General features: G+C 37.2%; 1 protein-coding gene and 1 pseudogene across 2 annotated transcripts in view; both read left to right on the forward strand.

The window, feature by feature from the left end:
• The window catches only part of B3GALT1 (beta-1,3-galactosyltransferase 1), a 524,490-nt gene that overhangs the window by 353,211 nt on the left and 149,698 nt on the right, over positions 1–21,581 (forward strand). The window lies entirely within an intron of this gene.
• Positions 19,060–20,053, forward strand: LOC121030652 (40S ribosomal protein S29-like; annotated as a pseudogene).

Genomic DNA, 21,581 nt, shown 5'->3' on the forward strand with positions numbered 1-21,581 from the left:
CAGATGGACTTGACAGATATATTTAGAACTCTGCATCCCAAAGCAACAGAATATACTTTCTTCTCGAGTGCACATGGAACATTCTCCAAGATAGATCACATACTGGGTCATAAAACAGCCTTCATAAGTATACAAGAATTGAAATCATACCATGCATATTTTCAGACCACAATGTTATGAAGCTTGAAATCAGCCACAGGAAAAAGTCTGAAAAACCTCCAAAAGCATGGAGGTTAAAGAACACCCTACTAAAGAATGAATGGGTCAACCAGGCAATTAGAGAAGAAATTTAAAAATATATGGAAACAAACGAAAATGAAAATACAACAATCCAAATGCTTTGGGATGCAGCGAAGGCAGCCCTGAGAGGAAAATACATTGCAATCCAGGCCTATCTCAAGAAACAAGAAAAATCCCAAATACAAAATCTAACAGCACCCCTAAAGGAAATAGAAGCAGAACAGCAAAGGCAGCCTAAACCCAGCAGAAGAAAAGAAATAATAAAGATCAGAGCAGAAATAAACAATATAGAATCTAAAAAAATTCTAAAGCAGACCAACGAAACCAAGAGTTGGTTTTTTGAAAAAATAAACAAAATTGACAAACCTCTAGCCAGGCTTCTCAAAAGGGAGATGACCCAAATAGATAAAATCATGAATGAAAATGGAATTATTACAACCAATCCCTCAGAGATTCAAGCAATTATCAGGGAATACTATGAAAAATTATATGCCAACAAATTGGACAACCTGGAAGAAATGGACAAATTCCTAAACACCCACATGCTTCCAAAACTCAATCAGGAGGAAATAGAAAGCTTGAACAGACCCATACCAGCGAAGAAATTGAATCAGTCATCAAAAATCTCCCAACAAATAAGAGTCCAGGACCAGATGGCTTCCCAGTGGAGTTCTACCAGACGTTTAAAGCAGAGATAATACCTATGCTTCTCAAGCTACTCCAAAAAATAGAAAGGGAAGGAAAACTTCCAGACTCATTCTATGAAGCCAGTATTACTTTGATTCCTAAACCAGACAGAGACCCAGTAAAAAAAAGAACTACAGGCCAATATCCCTGATGAAGATGGATGCAAAAATTCTCATTAAGATACTAGCAAATCGAATTCAACAGCATATACAAAGAATTATTCACCATGATCAAGTGGGATTCATTCCTGGGCTGCAAGGCTGGTTTATCATTCGCAAATCAATCAATGTGATACATCACATTAATAAAAGAAAAGATAAGGACCATATGATCCTGTCAATCGATGCAGAAAAGGCCTTTGACAAAATCCAGCACCCTTTCTTAATAAAAACCCTTGAGAAAGTCGGGATAGAAGGAACATACTTAAAGATCATAAAAGCCATTGATGAAAAGCCTGCAGCTAACATCATCCTCAATGGGGAAAAACTGAGAGCTTTTTCCCTGAGATCAGGAACACGACAGGGATGTCCACTCTCACCACTGTTGTTGAACATAGTGTTGGAAATGCTAGCATCAGCAATCAGACAACAAAAGGAAATCAAAGGCATCAAAATTGGCAAAGATGAAGTCAAGCTTTCACTTTTTGCAGATGACATGATATTATACATGGAAAATCCGATAGACTCCACCAGAAGTCTGCTAGAACTGATACATGAATTTAACAAAGTTGCAGGATACAAAATCAATGTCCAGAAATCAGTTGCATTTTTATACACTAATAATGAAGCAGCAGAAACACAAATAAAGAAACTGATCCCATCCACAATTGCACCAAGAAGCATAAAATACCCAGGGATAAATCTAACCAAAGATGTAAAAGATCTGTATGCTGAAAACTATAGAAAGCTTATGAAGGAAATTGAAGAAGATATAAAGAAATGGAAAAACATTCCCTGCTCATGGATTGGAAGAATAAATATTGTCAAAATGTCAATACTACCCAAAGCTATCTACACATTCAATGCAATCCCAGTCAAAATTGCACCAGCATTCTTCTCGAAGCTAGAACAAGCAATCCTAAAATTCATATGGAACCACAAAAGGTCCTGAATAGCCAAAGTAATTTTGAAGAAGAAGACCAAAGCAGGAAGCATCACAATCCCAGACTGTAGCCTCTACTACAAAGCTGTCATCATCAAGACAGCATGGTATTGGCACAAAAACAGACACATAGACCAATGGAATAGAATAGAAACCCCAGAACTAGACCCACAAACATATGGCCAACTAATCTTTGACAAAGTAGGAAAGAACATCCAATGGAAAAAAGACAGTCTCTTTAACAAATGGTGCTGGGAGAACTGGACAGCAACATGCAGAAGGTTGAAACTAGACCACTTTCTCACACCATTCACAAAAATAAACTCAAAATGGATAAAGGACCTGAATGTGAGACAGGAAACCATCAAAACCCTAGAGGAGAAAGCAGGAAAAGACCTCTCTGACCTCAGCCATAGCAATTTCTTACTTGACACATCCCCAAAGGCAAGGGAATTAAAAGCAAAAATGAACTACTGGGACCTTATGAAGATAAAAAGCTTCTGCACAGCAAAGGAAACAACCAACAAAACTAAAAGGCAACCAACGGAATGGGAAAAGATATTTGCAAATGACATATTGGACAAAGGACTAGTATCCAGAATCTATAAAGAGCTCACCAAACTCCACACCCGAAAAACAAATAACCCAGTGAAGAAATGGGCAGGAAACATGAATAGACAGTTCTCTAGAGAAGACATCCGGATGGCCAACAGGCACATGAAAAGCTGCTCAATGTCACTCCTCATCAGGGAAATACAAATCAAAACCACACTCAGATATCACCTCACGCCAGTCAGAGTGGCCAAAATGAACAAATCAGGAGACTATAGATGCTGGCGAGGATGTGGAGAAACGGGAACCCTCTTGCACTGTTGGTGGGAATGCAAACTGGTACAGCCACTCTGGAAAACAGTGTGGAGGTTCCTCAAAAAATTAAAAATAGACCTACCCTATGACCCAGCAATAGCATTGCTAGGAATTTACCCAAGGGATACAGGAGTGCTGATGCATAGGGGCACTCATACCCCAATGTTTATAGCAGCACTCTCAACAATAGCCAAATTATGGAAAGAGCCAAAATGTCCATCAACTGATGAATGGATAAAAATTGTGGTTTATATACACAATGGAGTACTACGTGGCAATTAGAAAGAATGAAATATGGCCTTTGTAGCAACGTGGATGGAATTGGAGAGTGTTATGCTAAGTGAAATAAGTCATACAGAGAAAGACAGATACCATATGTGTTCACTCTTATGTGGATCCTGAGAACCTTAACAGAAACCCATGGGGGAGGGGAAGGAAAAAAAAATGGGGGTTAGAGTGGGAGAGAGCCAAATCATAAGAGACTCTTAAAAACTGAGAACAAACTGAGGGTTGATGGGGGGTGGGAGGGAGGGGAGTGTGGGTGATAGGTATTGAGGGCACCTTTTGGGATGAGCACTGGGTGTTGTATGGAAACCAATTTGACAATAAATTTCATATATTGAAAAAAAAATAAAAATAAAAATAAATAAAAATAAATTAATACAAGGATATATGTGAAAGGTTTAGCGTAATACTATTAACATTTATGTTTTTAATGTTTATTTACTTTGAGAGACAGAGAAAGAGAAAACCAGTGGGGAAGGACAGAGAGAGGGAGAGAATCCCAAGCAGGCTCTACGCTTGGTGTGACATGGGGCTCAATCTCATGACCATGAGATCATGACCTGAGCTAAATTCAAGAGCTGGATGCTTAACCAGCAGAGCTACCCAGGTTCCCCAATATATTAACAGGTAAACTTTTCACTAACTCATGATCAGACCCACTAAATAGACCTTTTCATTAGACCATAGAATTTTCTTTCTCAATTTCATTATCTACCATAAACATAATTGATTTACATAGATATAACTTGGTGTTCATCAAATAACCAGTAATAATATTTGCTGGCTTATATTAGGGTCACTCCATTCGACTGAACTTTATTAATCACAAATCATGGAGGAAAGAGAGATGGGCACCAAAGAAATAGAAGGAATTTAGGAAGAAAAGGGCAATAGGTATGAGTGGGAGAGTAAAATAAGCACTTAATCAAAATAAACCTAAGGCAGAATTCTTATACATTAAGCAAACTCCCACAAGTGCTGGATTCTAAACCTCTGCACAAGTGAGCCACGGACTTTATACATGTCACCCAGCTTGGGTAGGTCTGCGTTTCCTCATTTATAATGAATCATCTTCCAGGTCCCATTCACCTCTGCCCTTCTAGAATTGTCTTGAATTGGAGAATGTTAGCAAGTAAAGTCTTGAAAGCAAATCCAAAGCTTTAAAAATTCCAGTTTTTTTAAAAAAATTCTATTAAGCAACTCTAAGTATAATCTTTACAAGTAGCAGTACTTTCACTCTTTTATATAAAAGTTTTGTAGAATTTAATCTGAACGGCCATGGAAAAGCCCCGGTCATTTCTCCAAAGTCTAACTGATGACAGCTGTTAACCAGGAAAAACATCTGGAAAGCCATCTGCTACAGTTCACGCAGGAGTTCTCAGACTCAAGCTATTCCCTGATAGGACATGTAGAACCCCAACTCTCTGTGTGACTGCCTGGAACACCTTTCATTTGGATTTTCCGGGATGGGAATACCGCCAGAGGACAGTGTGGGCTTGTTGAAGAGTCGAGGCATGCGCTAAGGGTTCTCTGGAAGTTAGAAAGCCAGAAAATGCTACTTACAATCAGTGCCACTGTTCATCAGTTTGTATATTTTAAAACCAAGTATGGAGGGTCTCCAGGGTGCAGACCACTGTAGCAGTAGAAGAGCATGGACCCTGCTACTGAGGCACTTACAGTGCGATGCGAGAGGCGGGCGCACAGGCACATCATTGCAGCACAGTGTGCAAAAGCCCAAAGCAGAATAGCAAGGCTTAAATCCAAGGTGATGATGCACAAACCCTGTCATCAGGGTGGCTGTTTTCAGAACAGTGAAGGATAAAGCTAAGCTGTGCTTTCTTTGGCCTGCTTTCCAGTGAAGCACTTCCATAAAGCGATCTCATTAAGGTAAATCATATCAACTCAGTTCCATATCCAATAATTACAAAATAATGATTTTTTTTAGGTCACAGCTATTTGCTTCTTGTCTTTTCCATCCAATTGGGAGCCAAGTCCTTTAATTCTTCCGCTGTTGTTCTATGACACCCTGTTCCTAGCACCATTTTTCATCTTCTTTATCTCTTGCTTAGATCATTGCACCCTCCCTGTTTCTGTGCTTGCCTAGCTCCAAATCATTGTCACCTTTGTTACCTGATATTTTAACTAAGGCATTTGGATCAAATGGAAATATGCTTTCACAAAAAGACAAAATAAATAAAAATACTAACTTTCAACTAATGATTAAGTAACATGTGAAACTAATTCTTCATCCAAGTCCTAAATGTTATTTCATCTCTGTGCATAACCCCACACTTCCTCCCATATTTGATGCCATATTATCAAAATGGTCCAGTTCGCATTGCAAAATTAAAATACCCTGCCTCCCTCCCCATACAGATAGCAATGTACTGCTCCTAAAACACTTAACCCCTCACCCTACTTGTTTGCTTAAAACTCTTCAGTGACCTCACCTTGCCAAAGCAAAGGTTCTCAAACTTGAATGTGTTTGGGAATAACTTGAAGAGTTGTTGTTGTTGTTGTTGTTGTTGTTGTTGTTGTTGTTGTTAATGTAAATTGTCAAGGCCAAACCTCCCAAGATTCTGATTCCATAGTTCTGGGTTGCAGAGTCTACAGGATCCAGCCCACTATGGCACAGGCACCCTCTTTCCTGCTGTTCTTACTGGCAGCTTCTCTATTTCTACCCTCCCTCCAGTCTCTCCCTCTTTCTGTAAATTCCTTGCGGATAGGAATGTGACTGTGTTCCTAGTACCTAGAAGAGTACTTAGGAAATGGATGGCTCTCCATAGTTACTTTTCAATGAAGGAAAGAAGCAAATGCATACTCAAAATCATTCTGCTTGGTTCGGTAAAACTAGAAACATGTGACATTTTGGCAGATACCTGAAATGAGTGCATAAATTGGACAAAGATTGAAAGAAAGAGTATTCAGCTTTTGTTTTGATTAACATCTATTTCTGATTATCCTTAGAGAAGGAAATTCTAATTTATGACTTTTATAATTATTGTGAAGATAGTTCTAGACATGTAGATTTTTAGAAAAACAATTCGCTTGCTTTTAAATTTCTGGGTTATTAATTTACAAAGACCTAGCTAGAGCCTAAATGCTTCAAGGCAGTTGGCCGAAGAATAAGGAAGTGCCACCTTAATATGTTTATTTTAAATCACACCAAAGACTTTAAAATTACACCAAAGATTTTCTGAGGAAGGTATAAGTGATCAAGATAAATGTGAACCTGGCCTTCTTCAAAGTTCATAAAGACCTGCCCCTCTGCACTTTCAGCCGATGGGGTCTCACTATAACCCACTTTGCCAGGGTGATGAATCTTTTATAAGGTGATAGTCCAAATAAAAACACATATGAAGCAATCAGGTATTGAAGTACCATTTTTCACAAAAAAATAAGAATAAATGCTATTTTGTTTTTTTGTGTTTTGGTCATCATGGATGAGAAGATACATTAAGGCATGCACTTTGACATGCATGTTCCTCTCTACCTGAAACATTTTCCCTCTTCACACAAACATTTCTTTCTCATCCTTTAGATCTTAGTCTGGGAAAAGTATGCATCAGGAGCTCTTCCCAGCTGGTCACCATCTGGGTTAGTTGCCACATCTCTGTGTTCCCAAATGCTTGTGTTTATCATAGCACCTAACACTGTGTGTCAAAATTACACATTTAGTATTGGTTAGTCTCTCCATTTGACCATGAGCTCTTGAAGAGAGAAATGCTATCATGTTCTCCATTATATCCCTAGTGTCTAGAATAGAACCTACAATAAAATAGGCATGGAATAAACATTTGTCCAGTAAATCAATGGTATGTGTGTATTTGTTCAATAAAAATCACTGGGTATCATCACAGCCTACAGATTACTTACATTTTTATCTTGTTCTCCTTGTTACCATACTTTCAAGCCCTGCAAAATTACCAAGTGTCTGATATAATTTCAAAAAAGGCATAAATCATATAGATTGGAAGGACAGCAATCTGGACTCAGTCCTGGCTCAACCACTAAGTAGCTAAGTGATCTTTTACAGATCACTTTGTCCTCTCCGTTCCTTATTTTTGTCACCTATAAAAGTTAATTTCTAGCCCAAAGATTCCAGGAATCCAAAAAAAATGTTCATATTTCAGGCAAAATACCTATTCCTCTGGTTATAATGCTAGATTGTTCTCCTAGGGATAGAAGTTTCCATGACCACGTTTTGTAACACTAATGAAGATCCAATGGCTTTAAGCACATAGCATTTATTTTCCTTTATTCTAAGCAGAATTAATATTGGAAGGAAGAAATGGTGACTTTGTGCCTACTGGGGATAGCAACAGCTTGGTGGTCAGATCAGGTAGCACTGATGCCAAATGTGGGTAGGCTGGTTCACAGTCCACATGGCCATATGCGTTACATGTGTTGCTGTCCCATCATTTAATCCCAGCCACCTGGGGCTCATGAAGAATGGAGAAGTGACAGTGAAGTACATGATATCAACATCAACCACACCACTTAAATCCGGATATGAGTCACGATGTGGCCCATACAGTTTCTAAACTGTAGAAAGAACAATATCATCTTACCTTAATTTCTTCAGATTTTATAAAGGTCTAAGAATATAATGAGATATTGTACATGGAAATTTTGGTAAGTTGCAAAATGATTATGCAAATATTAGTTCTTAGACAAAATTACACTGTCACAGAACCTACCTTTGAAATAACCTGAGGGTCATTCAGTCTGTATATATTATTGAGCACATAATATGTGTCAGATGCGGTTCTAGGCATGGTTCTAAAATAAGTTTATCCATTATTCTACTTAGACTAGACAGAAAACAAACACATAGGTAAATAAATAAATTATTAAAATAATTTTCAAGGCCTCAGAGAGGGCTACTTTTAACAGTGAAGCTTAGGAAAGACCTAAAAGGTATCATTTGGTTTGAGAGCTATGAAGATACAAGGATTACTATCCTAAGCAGATGCAAAGTCCCTGAGGCAGGAATGAGGTTGATATATTTAAGGAATGGAACTAGGGTGCTGAGGTTAGAACATAGAAAATGATGCACAAGAGGAAGAATATGAATCAGAGGGAGAGGTGGGGGCCAAGGGAAAGAATTTGGGTTTTATTCTTTGGGCAGTGGAACACCATTGGAAAATTCTAAAGCGATGTAGTCACATGTCAGTAACCCTACTCTTTAAGCTAATTTTTCTCCTCAGAAGAAAGGGCTAAGTAGATAAGGACTGTCTCAGGGAAATTTAAACCAATAAGTTCACACACTTTTGTTTGCTTCCTTAAACCTGTTAAATATTTTACTCCACCTGCTTCACTTAAATGAAAAGGTCACTTTTAATTTATTTATTATTGGTTTGATTTACTGAAAACCAAAATAAGACCAGGGGTCATTTGCAATAAGTAGTGACTGTCAGTCAGTGATCCTGGAATTCAAAATGAAGGATTATTAGAATTCCTTCCCTGTTTTGACTTGTTAATTATTTTTAGTATTCCATTTTGAGAGACACTGCAGGTAGGAAGATTAGACAGTGCATTAGGATTTATGAACAGCTCATTTTAATAAAAACCTTAACACTTTATGGAGAATTAGGTTTACTAATAAAAATATACTGACTGTCATCCTTTCCAATACATTTATCCACAGTTATTTATTGAGCATTATAGTTTTATAGTTTAGAATTTGATCTTATAGTTTCACCTAGGCAAAAGCTCATCTTAATAGACTTTTAATAGAAAATAAAATATGATATTAGAAAATTTAGCAGTTCTTAGTAATTAATGTGAATTTCTGAGTAGACATTAGAATTGAGATATATTTGTTGCACTTTAAATCTGTAAAATTTAAAGAAGTATCATTTTAAAGATCAAGTCTAAGAGTTATCAGGATCAAACCAATTTATTTCTCTTTGTTATATTGTTACTTATTTAAAGATTTTGGGAAAAAAATTAAAAGTAAAAAAACACAGGCACCTGGGTGGCTCAGTCGGTTGACCACCCAGCTTCGGCTCAGGTCAGGATCTCACAATTCGTGGGTTCCAGCCCAGAACCTGGAGCCTGCTTCAGATTCTGTGTCTGTCTCTCTCTGCCCCTCCCCTGCTCACATTGTGTCTCTCTGTGTCTCTCAAAAATGAATAAACATTTTAAAAAATCTTTTTTAAATAAAACAAATATTTTGGTTTTGTTTTCAATTGGAAAGATTTGTATTTGAATAACATTAAAGTCTTCCTCAAAGCTAGTCAGGTTTTAAAAAACAGGATTTAAGCAGTCTAGTGTGTGCAAAATTATGCTTACCCTGACATGCCTGCACACACACGCACACAAACACACGTACACACACACACAAACACATACAGACTAAATTCATATCTTCATTCTCTAGTATGCAAGGCTTGAAAAGAGGTGGCCAAGTTTAAACTTTTGGATGCTGACTATTCTTTTATGGCCACTGCTTCTTTCTCTGCAAAGTTCACCCCTGAATAGCAAGTCCGTGTGAATTCCCTGCAATGTGCAACAATCACACCTTCACACAGAGAGGGGCTAAAGGGGTCTGTATCTAGACAGACATTTCTAAATCAGCCAAGAAGAGACCTTTGTTGTCATTTGAAGGTTTTTCAGTATTCTTCTGTGGGCTTGTGGGTATGCTTAAGAAGTCTCAATGTCAACCCAGACATGTTAGAATTTAGGAAAAGCTTTCTGACTTATTTCACAACATTCATAAATTTTGCTCTGTACCTGAGTGGCAAATTCCTTTGAATTTGAAACTTGAAAATCTTCTAGACAAGTGTTGGCTTTTTCTTTGTAACAGCCTTTGGAAGATGTGAGGCAGAATAGATGTTCCATAGCCAGCAACATGCCAGCATTATTCTCACCGAAAGAGTGAACTTGAGACTTAGCATATAACCATGTTTTAAACAAAAGTTGTGGAACATCCTAAATTGCTTAAGCTACATGTCTAATTTAACAGTGAACATATTTAAATGAAGATGAGGGGCGCCTGGGTGGCGCAGTCGGTTAAGCATCCGACTTCAGCCAGGTCACGATCTCACCGTCCATGAGTTCGAGCCCCGCGTCAGGCTCTGGGCTGATGGCTCAGAGCCTGGAGCCTGTTTCCGATTCTGTGTCTTCCTCTCTCTCTGCCCCTCCCCCGTTCATGCTCTGTCTCTCTCTGTCCCAAAAATAAATAAACGTAATAAACGTTGAAAAAAAAATTTTAAATGAAGATGAGCTGAAGGGTTTGGTAGTCATGGCAACACGATGTGAAAATATACCATGTCATTCAAGTCTATTAGAAAAAAATATATTATCATTCGAAAGGTTTCTGTTGCTACTTTAAATACTGACTGTAGAAGAGGAAAGAAGAGGGTGAGAGAATGGAGGGACCATGGAATATATTTAATTATTTTCACTACCAAAAAAATGCTGGTTTGAAGATAATCTGATTTAAGTTCTAAATTACTTTGACTATAGATGAAATGGGCATTAAAGAATATGAGGAAAATAAACAGAAAACAAAATTTCTCCCTTAACAAAACTGTGTTAAATCTACTTCCTGCAAATAAGAGTTTAAAAGTAAAGAGTAATTTTATATTTTTTAACATTTAATTGACTTTTTTTAGAGCACATAATTTGTGACTATTCATATGAGAAACAAAACATCAAAAACACAACTTTCAATTAGTTTCAACAAATATGCAAGATATTCAGAGTTTTATTCAAAATCATAAAATGGATAGGTGATTAAGCTGAGATTGTTGCAGATAATTTAAAACACAGAAAAACAAAAAGGGAAATCATCTAAATATTATGTTCATTAAAAATACCAGCTAAGATTTTGAAATCTATTCTTAAGTTTTTTTTTTTCTATGCTAGAAATCCATATCTAGCTGTACATTTTTTTCTTATAAAAATAGAATCACACTACACATATTTGTCTGTAATTTGAGAGCTTGAGAGCCTGGCTTTGGTATCATACATAGTTGGATTCTGGTTTCAGCTCCCAGCCCCATTTTGAACGCTATGTTCTGGGGCCCATCTGAGCTTCCATTCCCTTATATGGAAAAAAAAGACATAATAAAAGCACCTCTAGCTAAGGGCCATTGTCGGACCAGGAGATATCAAACAGAATTTAAAAAGACAATCAATAGATGTCAAAACAGATTTGACAATGTTAGAATTTGCTGCCAGAGGTTTTAACACAGCCATTGCAAAAATGCTTCAATAAGCAATTATGAACACACTTAAAAATAATGGAAAAAAATAGTCTCAGCAAGGAATTAGAAAATATAAAGAAGAACCAAATGGAAAATTGTTTATTTTAGAACTAAAAAGTAAAATAAGTGAAATTAGAAAACCTCAGTAGATGGACTTAGCAATAGAACAGAGGGGCAGAGGAGAAAACAATCAATAAGCCAAAAAATGGAATAATAGCAATTACTCATTCTGAATAGAGGAAGAGGACTAAAAACATAAAAATGAACAAAGCCTCAGGGACCTATAGGACTAATACAAAAGATCTAATGCCCATATCATCAGAGTCCCAGAAGGAGAAGAGAAAGAGGCAGTACTGGAAAAGTATTAGGAGAAACAATGGCCAGAAATTTCCCAAATTTGACAAAAACCAAATAAAAATACCATAAATGTATAGATTTAAGAAGTTGAACAAATCCCAAATAATATAAGCTTAAAGAAATCTATACCAAAAAACATCATAGTCGAACTTTTCAAAAATAAAGACCAGGGGTGCCTGGGTGGCTCAGTCGGGTAAGCTTCCGACTTCGGCTCAGGTCATGATCTCACAGTTTGTGAGTTCAAGCCCCGCGTCGGGCTCTGTGCTGACAGCTCAGAGCCTGGAGCCTGTTTCCGATTCTGTGTCTCCCTCTCTCTCTGCCCCTCCCCCGTTCATGCTCTGTCTCTCTCTATCTCAAAAATAAATAAACGTTAAAAAAAATTTTTTTTTAAATAAAGACCAAAAAAAAAAAAAAAAAAAAAACAATTAAAAAGCCAGAGAGAAACACTTTATTTATAGGGGGGAAGCAATTTGAGTAACAGTGGACTTATCAGAAAACATGGAGGCCAGAAGTAAGTGGTACAGCATTTTTAAAGTACTGAAAGAAAAGATCAACCCAGAATCCTATATCCAGCAAAAATATCCTTCAGGAAGGAAGGGGAAATCAAGACATTCTCAGATGAGGCAAAACAGAAAACCTGTCAACAACAGACCTGCCTTAACAGAATGGTTATAGGAAGTTCTCTAAACAGAAAAGGAATGATAAAAAGAGGAGTTTGGAAGCATCAAGAAGAAAGAACATCATAAACAAAAACATGAATAAATGCAATAGACTTCCCGTCCCTCTTGAGTGTTCACAAAGGAGTGAGGACTAATCTTGTAAGGACTTCTGGACTCGAAAAGGTATGGGGAGCTCTAGGAAAGTCTGGCTCAAAGGAGTGATGTGTTTGGATCTGAAATTTAGGAGGATCATCCTGGATGCTATAGGGATGCCAGAGTAATCCAGAATGAGATGATGGAGACCTTAGACCAGGGCATCTGCAGAGAAGATGATAAAGGGCTCTGTTTCTGAAAATGTTTTGAAGGTGCATTCGACAGGATTTGCTACTGATGATTGTATAGCAAGAGGGAAGGAACTTCAAGGACAATGCCATGATTTTTGTTCTCAACAATTGGAAGCATAAGGTTGCTGAACAGCTGTGGGGAAAGATGAGTTTAGGAATAAGCCAATGAAAATTAAAACTTTAGAACACTTAAATTTCTTGATTACCTTCTCATACAAACATCCTAAAAGCTACATTTATCTGTTTGTGTATTAGTATCAACCTCAAATTTGGAGATTTGGAAATATCAAGACTGTTAACTATGATTTGAGCAATACATACACAATGATGCAATACAAGAGAAAAATGACAAAACTGCATTTAAAAGTGCTTAGGGGGTGCCTGGGTGGCTCAGGTAGTCGAACGTCCAACTCTTGATTTCGGCTCATGTCATGATCCTAGGGTTGTGGGATTGAGCCCTGTGTTGGGCTCCATGCTGAGTTGAGCCTCCTTGAGATTCTCTCTCTCTCTCTCTCTCTCTGCCCCTCTCCCCTGCTTGTTCTCTTTCTCTCTAAAATAAATAAATAAATAAAAATAAATAAAAGTGTTTAGAATTAAAAACTGTAAAAGTAAGTATTTAATACACTTAAAATATGAAAATTTATAAATATTATAAATCATCAAAAAATGAACTATAAAATGTGAGTGAGTGATACCCATACCTTAACATTCCAGTGAAAATAATTACTAAGCAAGAGTAATTACAATAAAATGAACAGAAATAACAAACTATTCCCAGTGTAAAAATGAAATAAATTCAACCAATAATTTTTAAAAAGAAAGTAAAATAATATTTATTTTTCAAAAGGTAAAATCCTTAAAAAGACAAAGGGTATTAATGATGTCATTGCAGAGTTTTGAGTGTATTTTTTATGTATTCTTTGTGCATATTTTTTAGTTCTTACAAAAAAAGTTTTTTTGGAGCCTTGGTTTTGGGGAAAATGAGGACATAATTATAAACCAACTCCAGATATGTTCCTTTGACTCTTTAGTTTTCAAACAATTTGTGCCTTATTTGATACCTTTGAAGACTTTTTAAAACAACTTTTTGTTATTTGCAAGAGCTGAAATGTTTTTATTGAGTGAAAGTTTAAATTTGTGTTTCAAAGAATATATTACCAATTTATCTTCTTTTAGTTTTATCACTTACAGATGGGTATTCTACTTTTCAGAAAGTCTTTGAACTAAAGTAGGAATTGTTTGTGCAGTTGAAGCTTTGCTCTGTCAATTTTCATTGTTCTCTTTCTTTTGGAAATGATTTACATATGGAAGAATGCTTTCTAAGCAGGTGCACCTTGTTTATATAAAAATTTTTAAAACTGGTTGAAATGTAAGATAGAAAGGATTCAAATTTCAGATTTTTTAAAAAGATCTGAAATAACAATAACAATACCAACAAAAATATAAGTATTTCGGTTCTTTAAAATAGCACAAAATACCAGAACACCTGAATGTAGAAAATTGACATTTAAACTCCCAAATACATAGCTTTCTGTGGTAGTGTCTTTTAAAGTAGTTAAAGCGAAATTCTAAAATTTTAAAGTCCTCACAGTGGTTTAAGATAATGTTGCTGTTTCATTTTGTTTCTTCTTCAGAGCTAATCAGATCTTACCTTTATATTTGTATCCTTATCCCTTTTGTTCCAATGTGTATTGAATCTAAACTGGCTTTGAATGGCCCATTTAATCCCTCCCATGTGGGATGAGGACTTTTTTTTTTTTTTTTTTTTTTTTTTTTTTTTTTCTAATCACAGCTAAACATCCTTCCGCAAGTGTTACATTTTCCTATATTGCCTACAGGTTATTTTGAAAAGTTACATTTTCTTTTAAGTGTGCAATCACTATGTTTTCAAATGTGCTCAAAATATAATTATAGGCTTACTTGTATTTTTCCACATTTAGTAAAAATTAATACAAACAAAATAAAGATCATTACAAGAAAAATTTTAAATATATCATGCATCACTGTGAATAAAAAGTTTTGACCACTCAAAATTTTAGAAGGTTTTGTGTCTTTGTTCTCTGCTGTATCACCACCACTTGAATTTTGCCTAGAATATAGTACATTTTCAATATACATTTGCTGAATAAATGAGTGATATGTGTTTCCTGTAGTTGAGAATATTTAAATCTGCTTTGGAAGACAAGAAAATGGGATGGATATGTTAAGCATAATGAATAACTTAGTATCTTATAAGGCATAGGCAAAATTCATAAACCGTGTTAGGTAAGAGAAGGAATAAGCAAGTAGCTTGCAGAATAGGCGTGTTCCATGGATGTAGATGTTAGTTACGTATGAGACAAGCTGGCTGTGGATCAAGTAAGTAAAGCATGTGTGTACTAAGTATCTAATATGCATCATATGGTAAATGTACATGAGTTAGATGGGGCGCTCAACATTCAGGTGTATTAAGTTGTCCACCTTCGGATGACATACATTCTGACAAAGCCTGTTACTGCTCATCAGGTTAATTGGCAACCTTTAACTATGGCCAGGTGTACTGGCCTCTGTTATAAAATGTATGTGTTGGTGTAGGCACCTTCCATCTGCCAAGCCCTTTTGCTCAAACATCACCTGTGCTCCTCATAACCACATCAGCATCAGCAGGAGAAAGATGGTATTTATATCATTACATAATCCAGAATTCAGGCAGGAGACTCCTACTCTACTTTCCCTTTTCCTATCACATCTCTTGCCTCTTTCTTCTTGCTAAGTATTTAAAATGACTTAATGGTCTGAGTGACTCGAGCATCTTATTTTGGTCTGTGACCCTTTCTGTTCCATGGTCTCTGGAGTAACTTAACCACAAACTTAGAGTCTACCTTGCATCATATCCATATGGCATAATTTTCATAATGGTAGTATGTATAACTATGTATTACTTTATAATAAAAAGAGCATGCAGGGGCGCCTGCGTGGCGCAGTCGGTTAAGCGTCCGACTTCAGCCAGGTCACGATCTCGCGGTCCGTGAGTTCGAGCCCCGCGTCAGGCTCTGGGCTGATGGCTCGGAGCCTGGAGCCTGTTTCCGATTCTGTGTCTCCCTCTCTCTCTGCCCCTCCCCCATTCATGCTCTGTCTCTCTCTGTCCCAAAAATAAATAAAAAACGTTGAAAAAAATTAAAAAATAAATAAAAAGAGCATGCATACTCATTTTAAAAAATTTTAGGGCTCAGCACAATTCCCTCTTTTTTCTTCCCAATGAGATGATCTGAGAACCAAAGTGTGCTTATTATTAATGCAGTTGGTACAAGCTTTATAAGTGCCCTGTGGTTTAAATTTTATGTCTTTGCACTTAAACAGATATTTTCACTTTAATGGGATTGGATACATTTCTGATTAGTAAAAACTTAAAAATAATAGAACTATTCAAGAGTTTTAAAATTACCTCAAATCATAAAAATCAAATGCCAAGTGTCATCTAGTTGATAACATAACTATAAATAAATGATACTAAAAGAAAATAGTATCTTAGTTTTTTAGATAATTGGGCTCTGCTATCTGAACTCAGTAAAGACATCATAGCCCATGGGTAATCGAAGAGAAAACCGATGATACGGGCTCTTCTTTCAGTTTCCTTACATATGCAATTCAGGCCAATTTCCAACCAGTTTGATGAGCCAAGAAAAGGAAGGAAGTCTGCAATAGTGCAGACTGACAGCATGATAAGGGAAATTATAGCCCTTAAGGAAGCAAAAGCAGCGTAAGGGGTTGCTGAACTTGTGATTGAATTGTCTGGGGCTCTCAGTGGGCGCATTAAGATCTTGGTAAGCCAAATGAGATTCACAACACAAGAGTGCCCAAGGTCCTGGTGCAAAACCCTGTAGAGAGTATGGGTAAATGCTTATCTAATCTCAGTTGTTTCAAGAGGCTTTTTTTTTTAAGTACCAGACTCACAGTTGAATACCAACTTGAAATCAGTGGGAGATGGAAACAAACAAACAAAGAGATATTAGTAGATGTTGCACCAGATGCTAATGAGCATGATGGTCTGTAAGTATAGGAAGCAGAAACCTGATACTTAAAAGGCACAGACCATTGGGCTTATTTCTTGTTTAAGACCCTCGTGGAAAGCTATGAGTGAACTTGAGCAGCCTTGAACAGATAAGGAAATCAATAGAACTTTAAGCTTCATCCAGCTTTATGAAGAGTGGCAAATAAAGAAAAAGACTGTATGCTATAGGATGCTCTGTGTTCCTTTTTGAAAACGGTATTATAATTTGGGAGAAAGGAATTTTCACAGTGATGGTAAATTCAGTAGGCCAAAAAAAGAAAATGCCCTTTTATTAACTGACTACAGTAATGACAAGTTTAGATATTTCACTTTGTAATTGGCATTACAGATAATGCCTATAATTTCTTAATGTGAGATGCTGTCTGATTCTTTCCTACATTCGACACTATAGATTATACCCTAGTTGAAATGGTCTTTTTCCTCTGCTTCCACAAGACTACATGATTCTGATTTACCACTTCCCCTCCTAGATTTTAGTTTCTTCCACTGTATCAGTTAGCTACTGCTGTATAACAAACCAACACAGAGGCTTAAAACAACATAGAATTCTTTCCCACAATACTATCAGTTATCTGGTCTAACTAGATGATTTGTTTTTTCCATGTGATGTTGGCTAGGATATGTTATACAGCTGTGTTTACTAGGAACTCAGCTGAGACTGGAACATCCAAGTTGGCCTCATTCACATCTCTGGATGTGATGTCTGGAACTGGTTATCTTATCTGTGATGACTGGAACTAGTTAAGGTTGGCTGAGCCTTTCTTTCCATCAGGGTATCAGGCTTGGTGGAGTAGGCCTCTGAGATGACAAAAATGGAAGCAATAAGACCTTCCAAGGTCTAGGTCTGAAAATCATCCAGTGACATTTCCACCACATTCTATTGGTAAAAGCAAGTCACCAGATTCAAGGTAAGGGGCCACAGGCTGTACCTTTTAATGAGAAGAATGGCAAAAAACCAAACTAATACAGCCACATTCATCTATTCCTCTCTGTCTTGCTAACCAGTACTTTTATTGCTGAAGAATTGGACCTTAGTTTTCTCCTTCTCTCTTCCTAAATTTCTCTATTCACAGAACTTCATCTGAAAGCTCTTCAAGTCTCGCCCAACACTTTCTATATTCTGACTCTACTGACTTGCTTTTGATCTCAGAATGAGCCAAGATGTCTCACATGACCTCCACTCAAAACATCCTCTTCCAGGGGCGCCTGGGTGGCTCAGTTGGTTAAGTAACTGACTTCGACTCAGGTCATGACCCCATGGTTCATGGGATCGAGCCCTGCATCGGGCTCTGAGCTAACAGCTCAGAGCCTGGAGCCTGCTTTGGATTCTTTGTCTCCCTCTCTGTCTGTTCCTCCCCTGCTCATTCTCTATCTCTCTCTGTCTCTCAACAATAAATAAACGTTAAAAAAAATTTTTTTAATCCTTTTCCATATAACTCTTCTCTCCTCAGCTGATTTGCTCCTGCTCACTCTGTAGGTATCAAATTAGGCATCGTTTCTTCTAGAATGTTTTCTTATTATCCAAGTCAGAGTCGTTTTTGCACTCCAATAATATGTCATCTTTCTTATTCTTGAATTGAATTCACTCTGTGGTGAAAGCTTCTAATGTGTATATCGGTACCCCTCCCCAAGTAGATAGAATTTGTATCTAGATTATTAAATGATCTCCTGACTTTCATTCCTGTTTCCTGGCTATCTGTTACTAGTTATTCCCCAAATTATTAATTATTGGTTATCTTTAACCATGGGTTAATCTTTGAGGAAAAGTTTTTGTTATATCACACAGAATTGATAATCAACATGCATTTGCATGGGAGTTGGTGGGTTAATAAATATACAAGCCCCTGCTCAAAAGTCTTTCAATTGCTCTTGTGTACTCAAATGTACATCCTTAGCTCCACCAAGGAAATCCTTTCATAACCTGACCCCCTTATGCATCAAAGAATATCTTTTTCTGTTTATCAGTGCACTCTTGGCTTTAATTTTTTTTTTCCAACATCTTATTCTTGATTGCCCCACTTGATGAACTCTTTCAGATAGAGGTCCCTATAGTATTAAATATGAGATGACAAGTGATTTAAACAAGCTATTTTTTTTTAAAGCTATTTCTTTTTTAAAATTATTTTCATGTTTATTTATTTTTGAGAGAGACAGAGACAGAGCACAAGCAGGGGAGGGGCAGAGAGAGAGGGAGACACAGAATCCAAAGCAGGCTCCAGGCTCTGAGCTTCCTCACAGAGCTTGATGCAGGACTCAAACCCACAAACTGGAAGATCACAACCTGAGCAGAAGTCAGACACTCAACCGACTGAGCCACCCAGGTGCCCCAAAAGCCACTTCTTTCTTACATAAGACAAAACATAATGATTCCAGGGCTGATATTGCAAGGCCAGTGGTGCTGGGAACCTCTCTTCCTCCCCCCATTCTCCACATGCAGTTTTCATCTCAGGACTTGAGATGGCTTCCCTAGCTCCCACCATCCCATCCACATTCCAGCTGAGGGAAGGGATGCAGGGGAAATGAAGGTTGTGTAGTTATTCTTTTAAGAAATTACACACATCCCTTAGCTCATGTCCCACTGACTAAACTACAGGCACATGGCCACATTTTATTGCAAAGAGATGATGGAAAGTAGAATTTAACTGGTATCCATGTGCTCAACTACAATTTGAAGTTTCTCTCTATTCCTAAAGAAGGAGAAAATGGACACCGGGAATAAAAAGTTGTCTTTGCCACACTTTTGTTTACATATTTCAAAAACCTAACACATTATGGAGTGGGACAGAGCAACATTCAAATCCCAGCCCTGCGTCTCACTAGTTGTATTACCTTAGGCAAATGATTTAAACTTTCTTAGTCTCACTGGTTAATGTGAAAAATGGTATATACCTGTCGAGGCTGGTGAGAAGACTGTGCATATAAAATACCTATCACACTTTTTGCCTCATTGCATCCCTGAAAGGAAGATGGGTCACCAGCAATTCTACTGGAGCCATCGGAGTAAATTTGGCCAGGCTCTCCTTCTTGCCAGGCCAACTCAAACTGGCATGGACTGATCCAGAAATATAGCCTCAATATGTACCACCAGTGTTTCCATCAGTGCACCAAGAACATAGGCTCCATTAAGATGGATTAAGTAAGCCTCCTTGAATGGGGCATCCAAGTTCCCTACATTAACGGCAGATATCCAAGATACCTACCTTAATGCTAACTCACTGTACATAAAATAAAAAGACTTCAGTTATGAAAAAAACCCACCTATCATAGCATCTGACATGCAGTAGGTGCTCAATATATGATGGTTACTATGGTGATTATGTTGCACTACTTCCTTTGTTAAAACTTGCCAAGTGCCTCAGCCTTACATTAGGATTCACACATAGAGCGATCAGTTCCGTGCTATCAAACAGATTTTCCACTGTTTGCTATGTGTTTGTCTTTTCAACTATGAACAGAAACCAGGTGATATTTTTGTTCTATAGACGTTCCCCACATTGCCCGATCCCACACATAATAAAATAGTCAAACTATTTCACAATCAAGGTCAATGTTGAATAACCTAGGATCAAGAGACAAGAATATCATCCACGTTATAGGTTTTCATTTAATGCTGAGAAACCACGAAACCATGAAATAAATGGGAACATAAGTAAAAACAATGTTGTATAGCAGGCTTTTATTGCCATTAACACTTTTCAGGAAGACTTGTCCATCTCTTTGATCAAGAGATGAGAAATCTTCACAACAATGATTACTTAATCTGAGTTAACTGTGGGGAATTACTTAATATCTCTGGGCCTCTGTTTTGTAATCTACAATATCAGGTATAGTGACTCCTAATACATGGGGTTATTACAAAGATTAGATGAGATAATGCACATAAATTACTTTGTATGGTGCATGTTGAATACAGTAAGGGCTTCATAATATTGAGCAATTACTGCTGCTGGTGGTGTTCCATGCGTTGCTTTCATAATAGATATTGCCTTCATTGAGTGACTCAGATGTGAGAGATTCTAAAAATTGCCCTGGATGAAATCAAATTGAACATATTGAATGGAAATGAGTATATTATGAAATTAGTTGACAATTACATGCCCATTTTCAAAGTTTACATATAGTCATCATATTCACGATCAAAGGATTCATAGAAATGAGTAAACAAAGAATCAGTCAGCTGAGGGAAGCAAACTGTGCCTTGAATGCAATTGTGAAGGACCAACTAACTGTTCCATCCTAACACCAGCGCTCCACACTGGGCTAGGATGGTTGTGTGCACTTAAATGTGATGGCTGCATGGCAATCACATTTGTGGTCCTGCTCAGTGAGGCAACCCACTGTCCCTGGTTTCTTATTTGAGAAATGCACTGAGTCCCCTGACAGATTTTTCCGAATAAAACAACAAATTGGCTATTCCTTACAGTGGGTTTCTCACTGAGTCCTATTTGATCTCCTTGTCTGGTTAACAAAGGTTCTATTTGTCATTTTTTTTAATATAATATAATTTATTGTCAAGTTGGTTCTATTTGTCATTAAAATTGAGATGTAATTCCTGCCACCAAGGAATTTAGAGATGTTATAATAGAGGTAGGTACTTGTTTAGAAAGTAAAAAGAATATCAGAGGTAGGTGCCCGACATGTTTCCTAGGAGAGCCTGGTTCAAGAAGGAGATAAGTCAAGGCATTGATTAGATTGGCAATGAAAAACAAACAACGCCCTCCCCGGCAAACACACACACACACACACACACACACACACACACACACACACACAC

The sequence above is a fragment of the Herpailurus yagouaroundi genome, unplaced genomic scaffold (genome assembly GCF_014898765.1).
Source record: "Herpailurus yagouaroundi ecotype Mexico unplaced genomic scaffold, PumYag 140, whole genome shotgun sequence".
Classification (NCBI taxonomy): domain Eukaryota; kingdom Metazoa; phylum Chordata; class Mammalia; order Carnivora; family Felidae; genus Herpailurus; species Herpailurus yagouaroundi.